At 42.1% G+C, this 19,056-nt stretch overlaps 1 long non-coding RNA gene across 9 annotated transcripts in view; it reads left to right on the top strand.

Annotated features, from left to right (window-relative positions):
• The window catches only part of LOC117664194 (uncharacterized), a 56,741-nt gene that overhangs the window by 19,359 nt on the left and 18,326 nt on the right, over positions 1-19,056 (top strand). For 4 of the 9 annotated variants that reach the window (XR_015733095.1, XR_015733099.1, XR_015733094.1 and 1 more), the window contains one exon: positions 1,431-12,143. This is a non-coding gene — a long non-coding RNA (uncharacterized LOC117664194). The remainder of the gene's footprint in view (positions 1-1,430; positions 12,144-19,056) is intronic. The other 5 variants (XR_015733097.1, XR_015733098.1, XR_015733102.1 and 2 more) reach the window with 4 other exon arrangements.

Genomic DNA, 19,056 nt, shown 5'->3' with positions numbered 1-19,056 from the left:
ATGGCAGAGTGGAATCAGTTGGGCACCCTTCCCTCAGGGTGTGTTTCTTCCTGCGTTCACTTTCTAACCTGCCCGCGGTTTATTTCTGTTTACTGTCTGGTGCGTACATCTCACCTCATAGGATTGTTGTGTGGGGAAACTGGAAGGAGGAAGGAATATTATGTAAGATCACCACTTTGATTTCTTTATTAAAAAAATAATAAAGGTGGGTGATAAATAAATAAGTAAATAAAAACAAAACCCCTCTTTTTCACTACAACAGTCTTGTGAGGCAGGCTGGGTTGAAAGGGCAACTGGCCCAAAGTTACTTAGTAAATTCCATAACTGAGGGCAATTAACTTCCTGGGCCTCCTCAGAGCTGGTCCAACATCCTATCCCAGTGATGGTTAACCTTTTTGGTGCCAAGTGCCCAAAGCACACACACGCGGGCAAACGCGCCCGGGCGTGACCAAATCCCCAAAATGCAATGTGAGCACCCCTCTGTGCATGCACCCCGCACATGTGCCCTGCCCCCCCGCACCCCATTTTGGTTTCCAGGTTGGTGCAGGAGGCCTTCCAAGCCCAAAACGGGGCATGTGCCCCGTTTTGGGCCTGAAAAGCCTCCTGCACCAACCTGGAAGCCAAAACGGGACACGAGGGCGCCATGTGAGGTCCTCCCGTATCCCATGTTGGTCCTGGAAAGCCTCCTGCACCAACCTGCACCACCAACCTGCACCACCCCACGCATGTGGTCCTCCCCCCACACATGCACACGTGCATCCCCGCATGTGCCCCACCCCCACGTATGCACGGCAGAGACCCAAAGACCAGCTGGCCAGCAGGACGCGCGCACGCATGCGCAGTGGAGCTGGGCTGGAGCAACGGCTGGCGTGCCCACAGAGAAGTTCACCATCACTGTCCTATTCACTACACCACAGTGGCTCTTAGGATTTCTCTGTCTAATCTATTTTAGGAGGAAATAAACAAAACAAATAAAGAAAACCCTCCCACTTCTCTAACTGAGAAGGATGGAAGAACTTTTAGGAAGGCAACATTTTTGAACTGTTTTATAATTAGAGGTGGGGTGTATGTGTGTGGGTTTTTTTTTTTTTTTTTTTTTTGCCAAGAAAAGAACATGAACAAAACTTACAGTATTTCTAGTTCAGCCTCTTTGCTCCCTGTTATTTCTAACTTTCCAGTCAAATGCTTTTATTAGATTGAAAACTTTCGCTGTTCATTTTCTTTTCTCTTTTAAATCTCAAGCAGTGTAATGTTCTACAATTATAAAACTGTCCCAGTGGCTCTGAAGTCTGGCAAAATAATATACTTTTTTTTTTCCTAAAGGGGGGGAGGGGAATGTCTGTGTATGTTGCCAATTAGTTTTGCTGTAAATACAGACCTCCATCCATCATCGGTCTCTGGGTGGCTATAACAGATCTAATTTGTTTCAGATGCCCTGCGCTTTCTGAGCTGTTCACCAACTCTGTTGACCTGCTGAGAGGACCAAAAGCTGCAGAAGAATGACTGACAAGGGAGAGCCTTCTCCGCCTATAGAATAGTCTGCCCTAACGGCACCGAGTGAGAATTAGAGGCCATTTCAGGAGATTTACTTGCTGTCCCCTTCTTTTTCAGCGGCTCGGTGCTTCAGAAAAGATTTGAAAGGTGTAAGGCTCTCATTAGGGAGGCTACAACATGGTAATGGAAAACCCACTCTCCCCGTCCCCCTCCCCCTTTTCCCTTTGCTTTTACAAGCCTTGCTTAAGACCTCCAGTTCCCTAGGAATTTTATGAATGCCTAGGAGCAGCCAAAATAAACTCGTAAAGGAAAAGTTTGGAGGAAAAAAAAGGTCACAGACCTGTACAGCAAGTGCTAAGCAAGAATTATTTGAAGGAAGAAAAAAGTGCAGGTCTGGAGTAGTGCAAGCCTGTGGCAACACATCAATTTTCTGACCAAAAGAAAAAAGAAAAAAAATCCATGAATGGGCATTTAGAAAAGGGATTCTCCTCCCACTTTCTACCAGTTTAAGCAGCCCACCTGGCTTTGCACCATTGGTAATGAAGCTTTACCACTAACTCTGAACCCAAGCCTTGTTTGTTTTTCAGCTTCTCCAGGGCTGAGTTTACACAGGCAGAAAATAAACTTGTTGGAAGCTCAGTATCTGACATGGCTCAGAGAATCCAGCCAGGAAGGCAGCATTTCTGGAGCTGAAACCTGAATTAAAGAGCAATCCCATCAGGTATTCACACAAGATCCTATTACAGTGGGAGGAGGGGAGAAATTCTGGGTGTTGTTGAGTTAATAAACCAGTTAATGATTTATGAAAAGGTTCTGGAATATGTTCTGTTGATGCAAGCCGGGTGATTGTGTATCTTGTGATGATCTAGGATATGTTGGACGGTATGGATTGTCATTAAATTTTATTTAAAAATTCTAGAGAGGATTTCCAGGGTTCTCCTTTTTCTATCACTCAAGCAAAGCCGTAGATTTTTAAACCTGTACTTGAGCAAGGTTTTACATTTAAGAAGCAGAAAGGAGAAAAAGAATAAAATGCCCTCACTCCCAATCACGTGAACCGGTAGCAGGAGGCTCTGCCCACCCGCCTGGATGTCATCACAGACTGTCTGCACATGCGCAGAAGGTTCTGCATATGCGTAGAAGCGCTGTGTGTGCGCGGTCACGTTTGCGAACTGCTAGCGAAGGTAAGTGGAACCCACCACTGCCCCAATCTCTCCCCCAAATTATAAATCACTCTCCTAAATCATCCCCCAAATATTTTATACTCTGGAAGTGATAAGACCAGCCACAACCTATATGCAAGATAATAATTCTGCTATTGTTCACATGATTGTTTATGCCAGCAGAAAAGAGTGTTAAGTCACTGCCTTTGCTTCGGAAGTATTGGCTCTCGTTCAAGCCTCTAGTTTAGCCCTGAATGCATCAGCATAAATGATTGTATAAACAGGACTGTGTTAACACTTGCCAATGAGGATTCTGCCAAATGTTAATTTGAAGCCTCAGTGAAGACGCCTACTGCTGATGCCTCTTACCGCAGACCAGAGGACTTTGTAGAACTCACTGCTGCTCGGTAAGTGGATGGGTGGATGTGCCTGCCCCCTTTTCTCTTCTCCTCCTTGGCCTGTGTTATACATGGATAATGTCAGAAGTCAGCCTCATTGAATATCTCATAAGACCCATGTCTGTCTAGGGACTCAGCCAGTATTCACAGTCAGATAGTATTTCTTTTTTGCTATCACTGTAGCTTCCCTGCTCTCAATATGCATGCATATTTAGCAAGTAGACAGAAGGAGAAAGTTGGTATGGCTTAAGGAAAACAAGGGGAACTTACTTTGTCCAAGTGGATTCCAAGAGTTTGGAGCAGAGATGTGTTGATTGATATACTCTGTTAAATCAGGCACTGCACAAAATTCCATGGATGTCCATGGCATTTACCCAACTGGGTTATTGTAGCTGCTACAGATTCCATCCCAATCCTGGGACACTGGTTTATAGATTTTATCACCAATCTTTCCTGATTGTGCAGATATACAAGTATACTGGTAGTATACCCCTCATTTACGACCTTATTCAGGAGGGGGGAGCGGATCTGGCGAGTATTACGGAGACCTGGTTGGGCCCAGAAGGGGGGGGGTGCCCCTGGTTGAAATGTGCCCACCAGGTTTCCGGGCATTTCATCAGCCAAGGGCCCAGGGTAGGGGCGGGGAGGTAGCAGTTATTATTAAAGAAAGTCTATGTCCGAGGGAGACCACTGTACCACAGATAGCCGGATGTGAGTCCCTCCTTGTGAAGTGGGGTCGTGGGGCGCAGATGGGCCTGCTGATTACCTACCTGGCTCCCTGCTGTGTGGCAGCGGCCCTGCCCGAGCTGCCTGACGTAGCCGGGGTGGCGGTTGATACCCCCAGGCTTATGGTCATGGAGGATTTCAACTTGCTATCTGTCGGCGAAACGTCTATGGCAGCTCGGGAGTTCTTGGCTTCCATGATGGCCTTGGACCTGACCCAATTAGTTCAAGGCCCTACTCTGGACTTGATTTTTGTCTCTGGTCAGTGACAGAGTGATCTAGAAATAGGGGATTTAGTCATCAAGCCCTTGTCATGGTCTGATCACTCCCTCCTTCGCATGGACTTTTGAACCGCTACACCTCGCCGCAGGGAGACAGAACCGACTAGGTAGTTCCTTCCCAGGCGCCTGATGGACCCGGATAGGTTCCTGACAGAGCTTGGGCCATTCTCTGAGGCTCTGGCTCACGGCGCGATGGAAGAACTGGTGGCCGCCTGGGATAGGGCGGCCGCCAGAGCTCTGGATTGTGTCATGCCTTTGTGGCCTCTGACCCGGTGCCGATCTCATCTGGCTCCCTGGTTTTCCGAGGAGCTGAGAGAGATGAAGCGCCAGAAAAGACACCTGGAGAGTGATTGGAGGACCAGTCGCTCCGAATCTGACCGAACACTGGTGAGGTCTCATATTAAGACCTACCTAGTGGCGATAAAAGTGGCAAAATTTAATTATTTTTCTGCTCTTATCGGGTCTGCAGAGAACTGCCCAGTAGCCCTGTTTAGGGTGACCCGCTCCCTCCTTCATCTGGGAACGAGGGAAGACCCCTTGCAGGGCAGGGCTGAGGATTTTGTGCAATTCCTGCATGACAAAGTCACTCAGATACGGGAAGGTCTGGACTCTGATTGGGTAGATCTGGATGGGATGATGGAGGGGGGTCTTGAGAATGTTATCTGGGAGGGATTTGACCTTGTGACTCCCGAGGACGTGGACAGGATTCTGGGGAGGCTTAGTGCCACATGTTTATTGGATCCGTGTCCCTCCTGGTTGGTGCTGGCCTCCCAGGAGGTTACACGAGGCTGGCTCCAGGGGATTATTAATGCTTCTTTGAGCGAGGGTTACTTCCCCCCCTCTTTGAAAGAGGCAGTGGTGAGGCCCCTCCTCAAGAAGCCCTCCCTGGACCCGGCTGTATTAGCGAATTATCGCCCAGTCTCCAACCTTAGCTTTGTGACGAAGGTTGTTGAGAGTGTGGTGGCGCGACAACTTCCCCAGTGCCTGGATGAAGCCGATTATCTAGATCCATTCCAGTCGGGCTTCAGGCCAGGGCACAGCACGGGAACGGCATTGGTCGCATTGGTTGATGATCTCTAGAGGGCTCGGGATAGGGGTTGCTCCTCTGTCCTGGTCCTATTAGATCTCTCAGCGGCTTTTGATACCATCGACCATGGTATCATGCTGCGACAATTGGAGGGTTTGGGAGTGGGGGCACCGTGTTGCGCTGGTTCTCCTCCTTCCTCTCCGACCGTGTGCAGTTTGTGTTGGCAGGGGGGCAGAGGTCGACTTCGAGGCGCCTTGTATGTGGGTGCCGCAAGGGTCAGTCCTCTCGCCCCTTCTGTTCAACATTTATGTGAAGCCACTGGGCGAGATCATCCGTGGTTTCGGGGTGAGGCTCCACCAGTACGCTGACGATACTCAGCTGTACATCTCCACCCCCGGACCACCCCAATTATGCCCTTAACGTGATGTCCCAGTGCCTGGAGGCCGTGCGGATCTGGATGGGGAGAAACAAGCTCAAACTCAACCCCTCCAAGACTGAGTGGCTGTGGCTCCCGACGTCCCGGTATAGTCAGCTGGTCCCATCGCTGACTATTGGGGGCAAGACCTTGGCCCCCTCAGAGAGGGCTCGCAACTTGGGTGTTCTCCTGGATGCACGGCTGTCTTTGGAAGATCACCTGATGCACCAGTTGCGTCCCTTTCTGAACTGGGATGCCCTGCGCACGGTCACTCATGCCCTCATCACGTCCCGTCTGGACTACTGCAACGCTCTCTACGTGGGGCTCTCCTTGAAGAGCACTCAGAGGCTCCAACTGGTCCAGAATGTGGCCGTGCGGGTGGTTATGGGTGCGACTCGGCGCACCCACGTAACACCTCTCCTGCACGAGCTGCACTGGCTCCTGGTGCAATTCAAGGTGTTGGTCACCACCTTTAAAGTGCTCCATGGCTTAGGACCAGGGTATATACGAGACCGCCTTCTGCCATCAACAACCTCCCACCGGCCAATACGCTCCCACAGAGAGGGGCTCCTCAGGATGCTGTCAGCCAAACAATGCCGACTGGCGACACCCATGGGGAGACCCTTCTCTGTGGGGGCACCAGCCCTCTGGAATGAGCTGTCCCTAGAGTTTTGTCTTAGCCCCGACCTGCATACTTTTCGCCGCACCCTTAAGACCCTTCTGTTCCAGCAAGCCGGATTGGCCTAGTATGAATTTTAAAATTGGGTGTATTTGTGTTTTAATTTGCTGGCCAAATTTTATATTTGATTTTAATTGGTTTTAAATTTTATAAATCTATGTGTTTTAATATGTCTGTACACCACCCTGAGTCCTTTGGGAGAAGGGCGGTATAGAAATCTAATAAACTTGAAACTTAGTGGATTTATTTACCAAAGTGGCTCATTTTATTCCTTGGAAAGGACTCCCAATGTCTTAGGGAAGAGCTCAGCTATTTTTGGATTTTTTTTTTTTCTTTAGATGTGATCTCAGATCTTCATTTCCAAATTTTGGAAGGATTCCTTACACTCATTAAAATTCATTCTTCCTCGCAGCATCCAGAAACTAACAGAGAATCTGAGAAGGATAACCAACTGTTGCCGCAATATTTGAAATGCAAGGCAATTGGACTGATCTCGTATCTCTTGCTGAATTTGCCTACAACAGTGCAGCATACGTCTCTGTCTGTAGGTCCCTATTTCAGACAAGAATGAAATAAAATTACAGAAGGGAATTTGGTGTGGCTTTCTACTTTTTTGACACCTTCCAAGAAACTAGGCTCAACATTTATTGATCCTTTTCCGGGAAGCTTGGTGGGCGTGGCATTGCTTGGTGGGCGTGGCTTGGTGGGTGTAGCAGGGAAATGATACTGTAAAATCTCCATTCCCACCCCACTCCAGGGGAAGGATACTGTAAAATCTCCATTTCCTCCCCCCTCCAGGGGAAGGTTACTACAAAATCCCCATTTCCTCCCGATCAGCTGGGACTTGGGAGGCAGAAAATAGATGGGGGCGGGGACAGTCAGGTGGTATTTATTGGTTCTCTGAACTACTCAAAATTTCTGCTACCAGTTCTCCAGAATTGGTCAGAACCTGCTGAAACCCACATCTGTCTCCATCCCATAAAAGAATCTCTTCTATTCATTTTGGTAAGTGCCAAATTCCTGCATTGATAGTTGTTGAGGATGGGATTTGTTAGGGTATTTGGTCATGAAATTAATGCACAAATTGCAGTGCTTGCATGTCCATTACTGTCTCCCATGACCTGACTCTGGGTAGCCACACCCACAGAACCAGTAATAAACAATTTTGAAATCCACCACTGGATGGAGGGCACCTTGGGGATAGCAAGAGACCAAGAAAGGGGCATGGGAAATTACCCATGTCCTTCCACAATAGAAGAAGAAGCTTCTTGGATGAGAAGTGAAACATCTTCAAAGAAAAGTCAGAAAGTGCAGTTGCCTCTTGAAAAAGCACCTTTGGGACAACCATGACCTGGATGACTGAGAATCTCCATAGACACTTATTTGCAGAGAACACTTCAGTGCTTGTTGAACTCATATATTTATTAATTCACACCCAACTATTCCATTTCATAGTGCCATATAAAGTTCATCTTCTGACTCTGTTCATAGTCACCTGAGGAATAGTGAAGAAAGAGAAGTTGGTCTAAAGTTCTCCAATGTGTTTTATGAGAAAAATCAAGATTTCATACTTTGGATTATACAAACTTTCCATAGGGAGGAGCATTTGATCTACCACTCTGTCAGGCTCCTTGGTGAACCAGTCCTTAAATCCTCTATTTTAATGATTCCCTGTTGCTAGATTATAATCCCCTGAGCACCCCTTGAATCGCTAATGTTTTCCTACTGGAAAATACTGTATCTGGCACATTCCTAAATTCTAGTCCAGGGTACTTCTAATGAATTAGCATTCCTTGTGGGAGGAAGGATGAAAAATACAATCCTGTACATCTATGCCTCCTAGTTTATTTTCATCGTGTTGGGAGGGAGCGACATTCACTTCAAGCCATATGGGGAGCTTTGACAAACATATAAAAGTGGTAGTGTGGGGCATTCTGCCATGGGAATTCACCCCCTGCAATTTGTAGCAGTCACAAAGTAGCCCCTTTTCTTCCACACATTATTCTGTCAACATTGTATTTTTGTTGGAAAGCCATCTACAATAGTTATCATCTCTTTACTGAAAAGAAATAGACTGCAGGTGCTGTAGAGTTCATCCACGGGATATGAGGAGTTTAAACGTCCCCAAGAAAGGAAAATTTATGTCAGTAATGACTAATTGCTTGGCTTCCATTCCTTATATATATATATATATGTATATATTGCAAGTTTGCTTCTATCCACTATTGCTGTTCCTTTAAAAAAAAAAAAAACCTCATGCATATCCTCTATTCATTTATGTTGACTATCTCTAATCTTTCTTACCATTTCTTGTTTTTATTAATCTCATTTTTCTTTTTTAACCTCATTTTGGTTTTTTTGTAAATTGCCTATTTATTTCATGCAGTTAAGCAAAGACTAAAAGGATATGGAATTATTTGGAAAATAAAAGCTGAAGTTAATTATCCAACCTGAAACCACTAATCTTTGTGGCTGCTATTGAAAGACAGACTTTCTGCATTCATGTCAAATAAATGTATCCTATACATACCAGTGAGCTGGGTGTATAATGTTATCGCAAATCATAAATTTGTTGCTTTTCTTTTAACAGCTAGTGTAGGTAGCAGCCATTTCAGGCTGGGTCTCTCAGCAGAAGCCCCCCCCCCAACCTTTTGCGTGCCAGGAACCGGTTTCATAGAGAGCGTTTTTTCCATGAACTAGGAGGGCGGACATGGTTTTGCACGCTATCTGGATCCCGTGCTTTCATGGATGGGGTCACTTGCACAGCCCAGTTCCAGGTGGGCCCCGGACCAGTGCCAGTCCATGGACTGGGGATTGGATACCCCTATCCTAAAAAGCCTGCTGGCTTTGGTTGGAGAATATGGAGAGGATCACCTTGAGAAAACTACAGATATGCTTAATAGGCCCATAATACAACTTAAAAAGTACCGGTATGTTTATGGCAGTGGTGAAATTCAGTCTGCTCTATCCAGATCGCGCGATCGGGTAGTGCTGGTGGCGGGAGGTTCTGCCCACCCACCTAGGCGTCATCACATCCCGTTTTTGACCCCCTGTGCATGCGCAGAAGGCTCTGCACATGCGTGGAGGAGGCGCAAGCGTACTGAGCATGTGCGTGCGCTCGCATTTGCGAACCAGTAGTGAAGGTAAGTGAATACCACGCCTGGTTTATGGGTTTATTGTTCAAGCTAACTTTTTTCCTGAGGTAAGCAACAGCTTGGAGGACCACAGCACAGGGATGCTGAGGGAGATAACCTCTCCCTTTGTAGCTGCTGACTTTCCTGGTTTCCCTTTCTAACCCTTCCCTAAGTATTTGTTTGTATAAGTCATACCTACAAAATGCAATCATGCTCTAACTACAGTAGGAATTGTCCGGAGTTTAACAGACCATTACCTAAAATTTATTTTTGTTAGTAGTGACATTTGCAAATCCAATCCTTTTTTCTCTGAGTAACAAGAACATCAAATTTATTTCTCAAGAGCAAAGATATAGAAGCCCAGCATTTGTTTATATTACTTTATTGCTATTTATTACAATTTTTCTATTACTTTACTACCGTTACATTTCCACTTCTTTTCATTTCTCCATGTTTATTGTTGTAAATCACCCAGAGTAGTCCCACAGCGAGATAGGGAACAAATAAATTTAACAAATATGCAAAGTCAGGTTAGGAAAGTGTTAGAAAGCGAGAAACTATAGTAAAAGCAATACTGAACTGGTGTGCTGACTAAATACAAAGCAGCATTTCTGCAAATTAGGTCTGCAACATCAATCTGTTAAACACTTAAAATCACATTACTAAATTTCCTTTAACGGTGCAAATTGGTTTGGATTACATGTGCCCAGATTGGTACTATAAAGACACTTTAAGCAAATAATTTTGAACTTTCAGGAAGGGCAGCTGAGGGCTGTTGGATCTCACAAATCTCACAGGTAGAAAAGTCTCCTATGGGGTCCTCTCTTTGGGGTGGAAATGCTTCCCATTAACATATCAATTTGAGAAAAACTGACATGCTGGACATTTTGATTGAGCTTAATTGAGAAGGAATTAGAAAGTACAAGGGGAAATTACAAAGTATGAAGAAAGTTAATAGATGTCATAGATTACAGACATTTCTTTAAAACAGCATTTTGTTGCCTCATGTAGGAAGAATGCCTTTTCTGAAATATGTCCTCTAAAAACAAAATATGTTTCTTGCTTTCATGAACAAAAGAAACAATTAAGGTTAATGATTGTTTAAAATGCATTTAATCAGATAGTATTCCTCCCTCTTTCATCGTCTTCATTGTCATCATCATTTGTCTTCTTTGAGTTGACCTAAAACTCCTAATGACTTCATGGACAAAACTGTTACCTTTCTTCAAACCAATATATGGTAGTTTCCCATGCTATACTGCAGAGTGTCTGTCTGTGTGTATTTGTGTCCTCTAATAGGATGTGTCCCAATAATTGTCTATGATTAGGGGTGTACTACAGCAGGAGTTTTTTTCTAATCCTGGGTACCCACTGTATGTTATACATATCCTCCATTACTGAAATATTTCTTGAGGTATCAAGCAGAATTTCGGCATTTCCACACAAAATTGCCCAAATGCCATGGGAATTTGCAGGGATACATCTTGGGAGTCCTAGAAAATATCCTATTGTTAATTCCTAACTTAGGAAAGTTGGAAGAACTCTGTGGCCCTTCAGAACTTGCACTAAAACTTCAAAGATTTCTCATGCTAGCTGGAGAAGTCGTGACTGGAGACAACCAACATTTAAGGACCACCCCTCTTGTACAGTTTTATGAAATGGAGACCACCAAATAGCATTATTAATGTTGTCAGCCTAAGCTGCAAACCTAAATACATTTCAGATGACAGACTAAATCATACCTTCCTTCCTCCCAACACAAAAGTATATTCAGAACAACTTAAAATAAATAGGGAAAATATAATAAAATATAGAATCATAAATGAAAGCCAAGGGTGAAATTATAAAAAAGTGGTTTTGTAGAGCCGAAGAACTAAAAGCTCCACTATAATTTTATTAAGGCCACAAGACTCTCTTGTTTGCTCCAACATTCATATTCTCCCAAAATGGTTCCTTTTAAGTGGTAAAATCCACAATGCTCCCAAATGTGTAATACTGCTGTTAAGCAGTAAACCTAAGAACACATATGTAGGACTGCTGTCCATTGAATGCAGAGCAACATTTTAGTAAACATGCAAAGGAACTGTACTTTAGAATGTCTTACTCTTGATATCCTGGAAAGACTATATGCCACCATCAATCACCTACCTCTTATGACCTTTAATGCAGTTGTCGAGTTGATTTGCTGTACCTCCTCTTGAACTGGGGAGAATATGTTTGTAGCTGGCAGTGTGTTAAGCTCTTTAACCTTACTTCACTCTTTCAAATGAACATCACTTTTTAAAAAATCCAAATAGCTTCTAATAAGCTTCTATTCAGGTTTCATAACAAATAAATCAAGAGAATACTCCCTCTGGTAAATTAATAGCCAGACAAGACAGCAACAAGGGAATCACTGTAAATTATAAGGGGGAAGGGAAAGAATGATTCGGGAACACAAGGTCTCCATATGTCTCCATACACGTCTACACAGACTCCTGTGCGTAATTTATAGGTATCCCTGTGGAACAAGGGACCTGTCTCTGAACATGAACACATGCTGTAAAGGTTACAGAATGGGTGGCTCCTGGTTTCCTCATGTAGTCCCTTTCTCACGGCCTTCTGGGAAAGGAGTTGTTTCCAAAAATGAATCAATTATCGTTTACAAGGCCTGCTGCCACTGAACCTTGCAATATTAATCCTCATTCACCATCTACAAAGTGATTTTGTTCCAGTCTCAAGAGCTTTGAGGAGCTACAATTTTAGTCATTGGCCTGGGCAGTTCTGGAAACTATTTTCTCAAGAGGTTGCGAGCTCAGTGGGGCTGAGTCCAAGAATACTGCCATAAACGTGAGTCTTATGCATGAAACCCAATATTAAACAAGTTTTTTTTCAACACATCTCATGGGAAAATAGTTGTGTACTTTTTCTGGCAGTGGTTACCTCCAACTGTTTAGAACTTTAATACTAAAAACAAAATATTTGACTCCTAACTTTTAAGAAATTTGTCCTCTGTCTTCACTTTTATTTTCCCATAGTTTTTGTACAAATTTATAATTCAAGTCCTGATCTAGAAAAAGTACATGTAAAGCATCTGATTTATTTCTTCCTCATAAGTAGAGATGTAAAAGGATTGTGCTATAAGTCCTGCTAAAGATAGGCTTAATTTTTTTATTACCAACAGATTCATGGAGGGACAAATTTTGGCAGCAATGAAAGGCAACAAGTGTTCATTATTCTGTTTGTCCTTCCACACTTTTGAAAAAATGTGACAGAGCTAGAATTCTTGGTTCTGTCTCTTTTTCATACTGACTGTACTGTATGTAGTTCTTCCTCTGAAAAATTTCTAGTCATATGGCTCTTCCAAGAAGTATATTTATATATTCTGTCAATGAGCTCCATTTACTCCTATGGACTGAATAATAAGAAAAATCTGATGATGTATGTGCTCATTCAGAGAAATTACATGGGATAACTTTAAAGAATCACTATAATATCTGATCTGTTATGTTTTATCACCCAGCTAGATGGCAGCACCTAGCTGACTTTGGTGGATCTTGAAATGCTAAGCTGTGCTTGATCTGGTTAGGACATGGATGGGAAACTATCAGGGAATCCCAAATTTATTGGCTAGATTAGGAAAATATCCCTGCAGAAGACAATTTCTTACTGTGGCCAAGACAAAAACTTAGTTGTGCCCAAAAAGACAACGGGAGCTGAGTTCAGTTCAGAAGAGATGCTGTTTATAAATCATGTTCCAGGTAGTATTTTATGTAGTAAAACAGTCCAGTACTATCAGTGGTTAATCTGTTATGAACCAGGAATTGCCTTTTGGAATGGTTGCTTCTTATGCTGCTATTACATCATAAGATACAAAAGGTGAGATCCTTACCTCAGTTTCAAAGCTGCAGACAAAGCTTCATAATACTTCTATTAACTTTAGAAAGAAGAGTGTTAAAAGTCTTTGAGTATCCATCTCTACAGGTGCCACTAAGGCAGTCCTCTATGGCAAAACTCTAGCGTCAGACTCAGAAGGACAACCTCCAGCAGAGTGGGCTGGTTTTATTGAATTTTGAAACAAATTAAATAATATGCTTTATGATCCAAAGAGCATTTTCTCTTGCCTCCAAAACAAAGCTACTAAATCCAGAATCTAAAATCACTTAACCCCACTGATAGTAAATCTATTTTCACCTTAACAGCTGTAGTTAAATTACATGTGAGATGGGAGGAGCAACTATGGCCTGATAAACAGGTGTAGAAGAAAATCAATTGCAGAGGAAGCCTTTCCTGCTGGTCAGGTGATTTAAGCATCTCAAACAAAAGGGGGGGAAATCTACTCAGTCCAGAAAGGAAAATAACAGACAGCACCCAAATTATCATCCCAGTGATACAGGTCAAAATCAAGATTGTTATTTTCTGTTGTGTTTTAAATTATGCTTTTGTGCGCTTTGTTGAACTGAAAGTCCGTTCCAACAACTTTTTGGGCTGGCTTTTTGCCATTTTGGAATAATGGCTAAGAGCTTCAAATAACCCTGTTAAGTTGTAAATATTGTTTCATAACAATTTAAAATTGTTCCAATGTAATCCCACAGAGGTTAATTTGTTAGGAGGCTTTGTAATTACCCTAAAACTGACTCTGCAACAGTAAACTAGAAGAATAACCTAACCAATTATTTTAACTGATTAAATGTCCAGTTCACATATATCAACTATAGTCTTCTGGAATTGCATTCCTCTTTGAGGAGAAAATGGCTGGGCTCAAATAGGATTTTCAAGCCAAATTTTATTTATTAAATTTATATGCTGTCCATCTCACCAAGTCTGAAAATCAACATATAGAGTTGACTGGATAAAAAACATAAACAGATGTTTATGGTTGTGCAAAGCTTTCAATTCAGTTTCAAAAAGAGACATGAAGCATCTCTCTCTCTCTCTCTCTCTCTCTCTCTCTCTCTCTCTCTCTCTCCCTCCCTCCCTCCCTCCCTCCCTCCCTCCCTCCCTCCCTCTCTCTCTTTCTCTCCCTCCCTCCCTCCCTCCCTCCCTCCAGAAAACCACTAGTTTTATATTTGCTTCTCTTTAAAATATCAAGATGGGAAGATGGGAAGATGGGAAGATATGAGTGACTGGTCTACCTATGAATTCTGCAGTCCATAGTCTTAGAGTCTAGAAGCCATGTCATCTGAAGAAGTCTTAAATGCACCTGCTGAAACTCTCCAGAATTTTTGCCAAATTAAATCTATAATGCAATAGAAAGGGGAAATAATCATATTTATACCATCCACTCTCCTATGGCTAAGAATGAAGTCCCCAATATGCTATCCTAACCCACCTTTCCAGCTCCTCCTCAATGATATATTTCTTCTTGGATTCCTTTCCATTAATGGACCAGGCAATCTGGATCCAATTTTATAATTTACTTCTTGAAAGATAGTCAGTATAATCTATGTCCAAAGGGTTGTGCTTTCCTGGACAAGACCCTGCAGTTTTCTTGATCTCAGGAGTAATTTGCCATCGCCTCCTTCCTAGGGCTGTGAAAGAATGACTGGTCCAAGCTGGCTTTGTGCCTAAGGCAGGACTAGAAATCATGTTTCTAGTCTGGTGCTTAACCATTACAGCAGACCTACCTGAAAATCCACATCAACCACATCAAATGAGGCATCAGCCTTAAAAAAACAAACAGGTTGACACAAATATCCTCTTATATTAAGGACTAGGTAGCATTCTGGCTGTTATCTCCTTTAACCCAGGCAAAACATACAGACATGTAACCTGAGGTACTGAATGACAAGTTTTGTATTTTTAGTGTATATATTTTTAGCATAAAATACTTAGTATTTTATGCTAAACTCTGTGTGTGAGAGAGAGAGAGTGAGAGAGAGAGAGAGAATAGAAGACATGGATCTTTTAAAAGCTAAATCAAAGAAACTGATTCAAACAAGTTATAGATTTCATACATTCCCCTTTGAGAATAGTCAGTGTTATGTATCCATGTGCCTGCCTGGGGTACTAATCCAGCTGTAAGTACAGCTATACTGCAGAAACCAGAACAGGAAGTGTTCATTTTCTCAAGCCTTATAAACCTTTCAGTATCAATTACCTTTGACTTGAAAGAAAATTGCATTAATCTATAATTAATTTTCAGAGAGTGATATTGCACATCAACTGCAGTCACAGGATTAATACATTTCTTTGTAAATATGGCTTTAGTCAGCCTTTCACCTAAAGGGCAGTCATATTTAATTGTTTCACTGTTCTGTAAATATAAGACTTTGCCTTTTGTGAGTATTTTGGAGACGAGAACTGGCCTCCACTGAATGGAAAAAGAGAGAACTTGAAGCTATTTTGCTGTCAAAATAAATGAGTCTAAATGATGTATTATTAACAAAATGTATTAATTTGAGTAACCAATAAATAAAACAATTGCATTCTTGACTCATTTGTTTCCCAGTCCCAGAAATCATTGTGGTTCCTCAGAATAGTTGAAAATAACAGTACAAAAGTTTATGTAAAAGAAGGGGTCTTTTAAACAGAGTATAATAAGAACAATTAATATAGCAATCACCATTATGGCAGCCATCTTTACTTTTTTTTCATCATACCCTGCAGACCATCCCTCTTTAAGAGACAGGTTTCACCTACTATCACTTTCTCCTGAAAAATCTATGGGATGTTGGATATGTTCAAGAAATCCTTTCCCAATATTCAATTTGTAAAAACAAATCCTCTAAACATGACCTAGGGTGACCAAATGCAACTGGGGTTTAGGGGAACTGAGTTCTAATATACCTGGAAAAACTAGATTGGAGACAGCCACTATAGATCTTGCCTCCATGAATTCATTTTTCATGCATCAAAATCCTCTGGAGCATATGAAGCTGGTGGCACAAAGCAGAAGTAAACACATCAGGAATCAATATATTTCTAGAAGTCAGAAACTTTGAGAATGCTACTGTGACATAAAGCAACTCTGATAAAAGGATAGCATCAGGATAGCATAGGAATAGACTACGGTCAAATATTGTAAGAATTGGGTTCATTTATGGAAAGATGATCGATCTATTTAGCTGTCCCAAACTGAACCCAGCAAGCCACTGTATCATTTTATGCCTTTAGCAACTCACAGTGGATTGATTAGATTCAACATTTTTATTTCGGGATTGCTATTTCAAAATTAACAGCAAAAGGCAAAAGCAGGATAATGGTTACATTATAATGATCTCTGTCTTGGGAAGTGTTGCATGACAGCTCAAGAAAGACTCATGTTGCAAAAGTTTGAAGTTTTGCAAGACTCAAGAAACTTGTTTTAACATCCATGTCAGCAAACAAATACCAGCTGCAATGGCTTAATGCAAAATAAATAAATTTTCATCTATTGGTTCCAATTTTCTTGGCCTTCAGTTACCAAGCAGAATGACAGTAGGATCAAGCTCTAATGGTTCCTTTTCTGTTTGGTTTCTTCTACTCTTTTGCCTTGGGATTTCTGTAAGGGCAGGGCAAAATGCAACTTAACCTTTTATCCATTGCCTTAGACCTCAAAGCTAAAGCGATGATTCTGCTTACTATTTATAGAATTGCCTTCTTAAATGGTTGCATCTATACAGATTCAGAGACAATATTTCAGCATAATGTCATTTGTTTAATTAATTAAGGATTTTAATTCCCTCCAATAACATTCTTACATTTGAGCTGCTCATCAGATTTTATTATTTAACGTATTTTTTGGAGTATAAAACGCACCAGAGTATAAGACACACCTACGTTTTTTGGTGAGGAAAAGAAGAAAAAGAAATCTCCCTCTGCCTCTGGGCAATTTTGCCTGGTTGCAGCAAACAGCAAACAGCCTGCTTTACTTTCATTTTCGTTTTCAGCAAAGCTTGATTAGCACAAGGGGAAAAAAAATCTGCTGAAGCAATTTACCTCTGCAGCAAGCAGCAGAGCCCTGCGCAAAACAGCTGAGAGCAAATCAGCTGAGAGTCAGGAGGCGGATCCAATTAACTTGTGCTAATTAGGTGTGCTGAAGCTGAAAGGAGCTGTTTTTTCTTGCTGTTTGCTTGCAAGGAGGTAACTGCTGCGAAGCAGAGGCCAAAGGGTGGGGGCCAGTGAGTGGGCGGGGCTACATTCGGTGTATAAGACGCACCTAAATTTTCACCCCCTTTTAGGGAGGAAAATGGTGTGTCTTATACTCCAAAAAATACAGTATTTGTTTCGCAAAGTGCACAATCATTGAACCGGTTGTTAAACCGGGAGGATCCCACCATTGCTAACATGGATCACATCTGCCAACCGCATTGGACCAGCGTGGCTGATTATGGTCTATTCCTTTCACATGCCAATAGAACCTCAAAAACATCCCTCATTCCCTGGAGGCCCCAGGGCAACTACACACAGCAGCAGGAAGACATGGCCAAAGGCAGCGGGTGCGAAAATTGAGGACTTCATTACATCATCACTTTCAGTAACAGTCCTCAGCCTCTAATAGTAACATTAATAATAAAAGTGCACCCCAGCTGGAATGGCTGTCTACCCCTGCTATGGATTATCAGGATTTCTGTCTTCCTCTTATTTAGCAATAGCAACCACAAATGACTCATCTTTATTGCTCTAAATCAGGGGTATCAAACTCACATCGTCATAGCTGCCTCACGTGATATATCGGGACTTTTTCCCCTTCGCTAAACCGGATGTGGGCATGGCCAACATGTGACGCATGTGGCCCATGGGCTGGGAGTTTAACAGCCCTGCTCTAAATGATACTTCTAAAATTAAAAAAAGATGGTTTATGCAAGTATGGGTTGCCATTTTTTTATTTTTTTGCCTTAATACCATTTTTTATTTTATTGCCTTAACACCATTGTACTCTGATATTCAAAATACCTTCCCAGGTTTAATACTCTTTAATTTCAATTTAAATTAAATAATCTCAGGTTCTTTTTTAAAAAAAAAACAAAAACCTCACAATCATGAAGACTCCCTAATCCTGCCACTGGAGATTGTATAGAGATGTAAACAAGCAAACCTTTACACAGTAAAACTTTAAACCCAAGTTCATATTTTTTGTGTCAAATTAGTGGACAAATATGCAGCTTAACTTTGGATGACTTTGCATTGTTTATCCAAGTCATCAGAACATCTAAATCAGTGCTTCTCAACCTTATAACTTTAAGATGGGTGACTTCTACCCCCAGAATCCCCAACCAACATGGCTGCCTGGGGAATTCTGGGAGTTGAAGTCCACTCATTTTAAAGTTGTCAAGGTTGAGAAATACTCTAAATAGTATCAGAAGTTCTTGAAGGTCAATCCCTGATATGTATTACTGCTGAAGTGCTAGTATCTTTCTTTGTCTGTCATGGTAAGCGTAGCATTCTTGCCCACGGGCATACCTCTACAACATGTGTTCTCTTAAAATCCTAAATAACTTTAAAATAGCTCATAAAGAGGAGTTCTTTAAATGTGTAACAGATGCACAAAGAGACTGTGGGCAGAGAACTGTCATCATGCTTCAAAAATGATGGTCAACATAAGGTATTCTTAAAACAAGGTTAAAGGGTCTGTCATTTGATGCATCTCCAAGTATAGTTGCTTCTGAAAGTGATAATTCTGTAAAAGAATTCTCTGTTGTCAGTATGATGGGCATGAATGTTTGGCACATGCAGCTGTTTTCAGATGCATTCAAGTCTCTTAAAAACACCCAGTATCTGCCTGGTTCCTGTTGGTAAGTATACAAATACAGTATAAAGGTGTACCAGCCATATTTTGTCC

This window comes from Pantherophis guttatus, chromosome 3 (genome assembly GCF_059756535.1).
Source record: "Pantherophis guttatus breed Tessera chromosome 3, ASM5975653v1, whole genome shotgun sequence".
NCBI classification, from domain to species: domain Eukaryota; kingdom Metazoa; phylum Chordata; class Lepidosauria; order Squamata; family Colubridae; genus Pantherophis; species Pantherophis guttatus.
The sequence above is the reverse complement of the archived record's forward strand: the minus strand, read 5'-3'. Positions and strand labels throughout refer to the sequence as shown.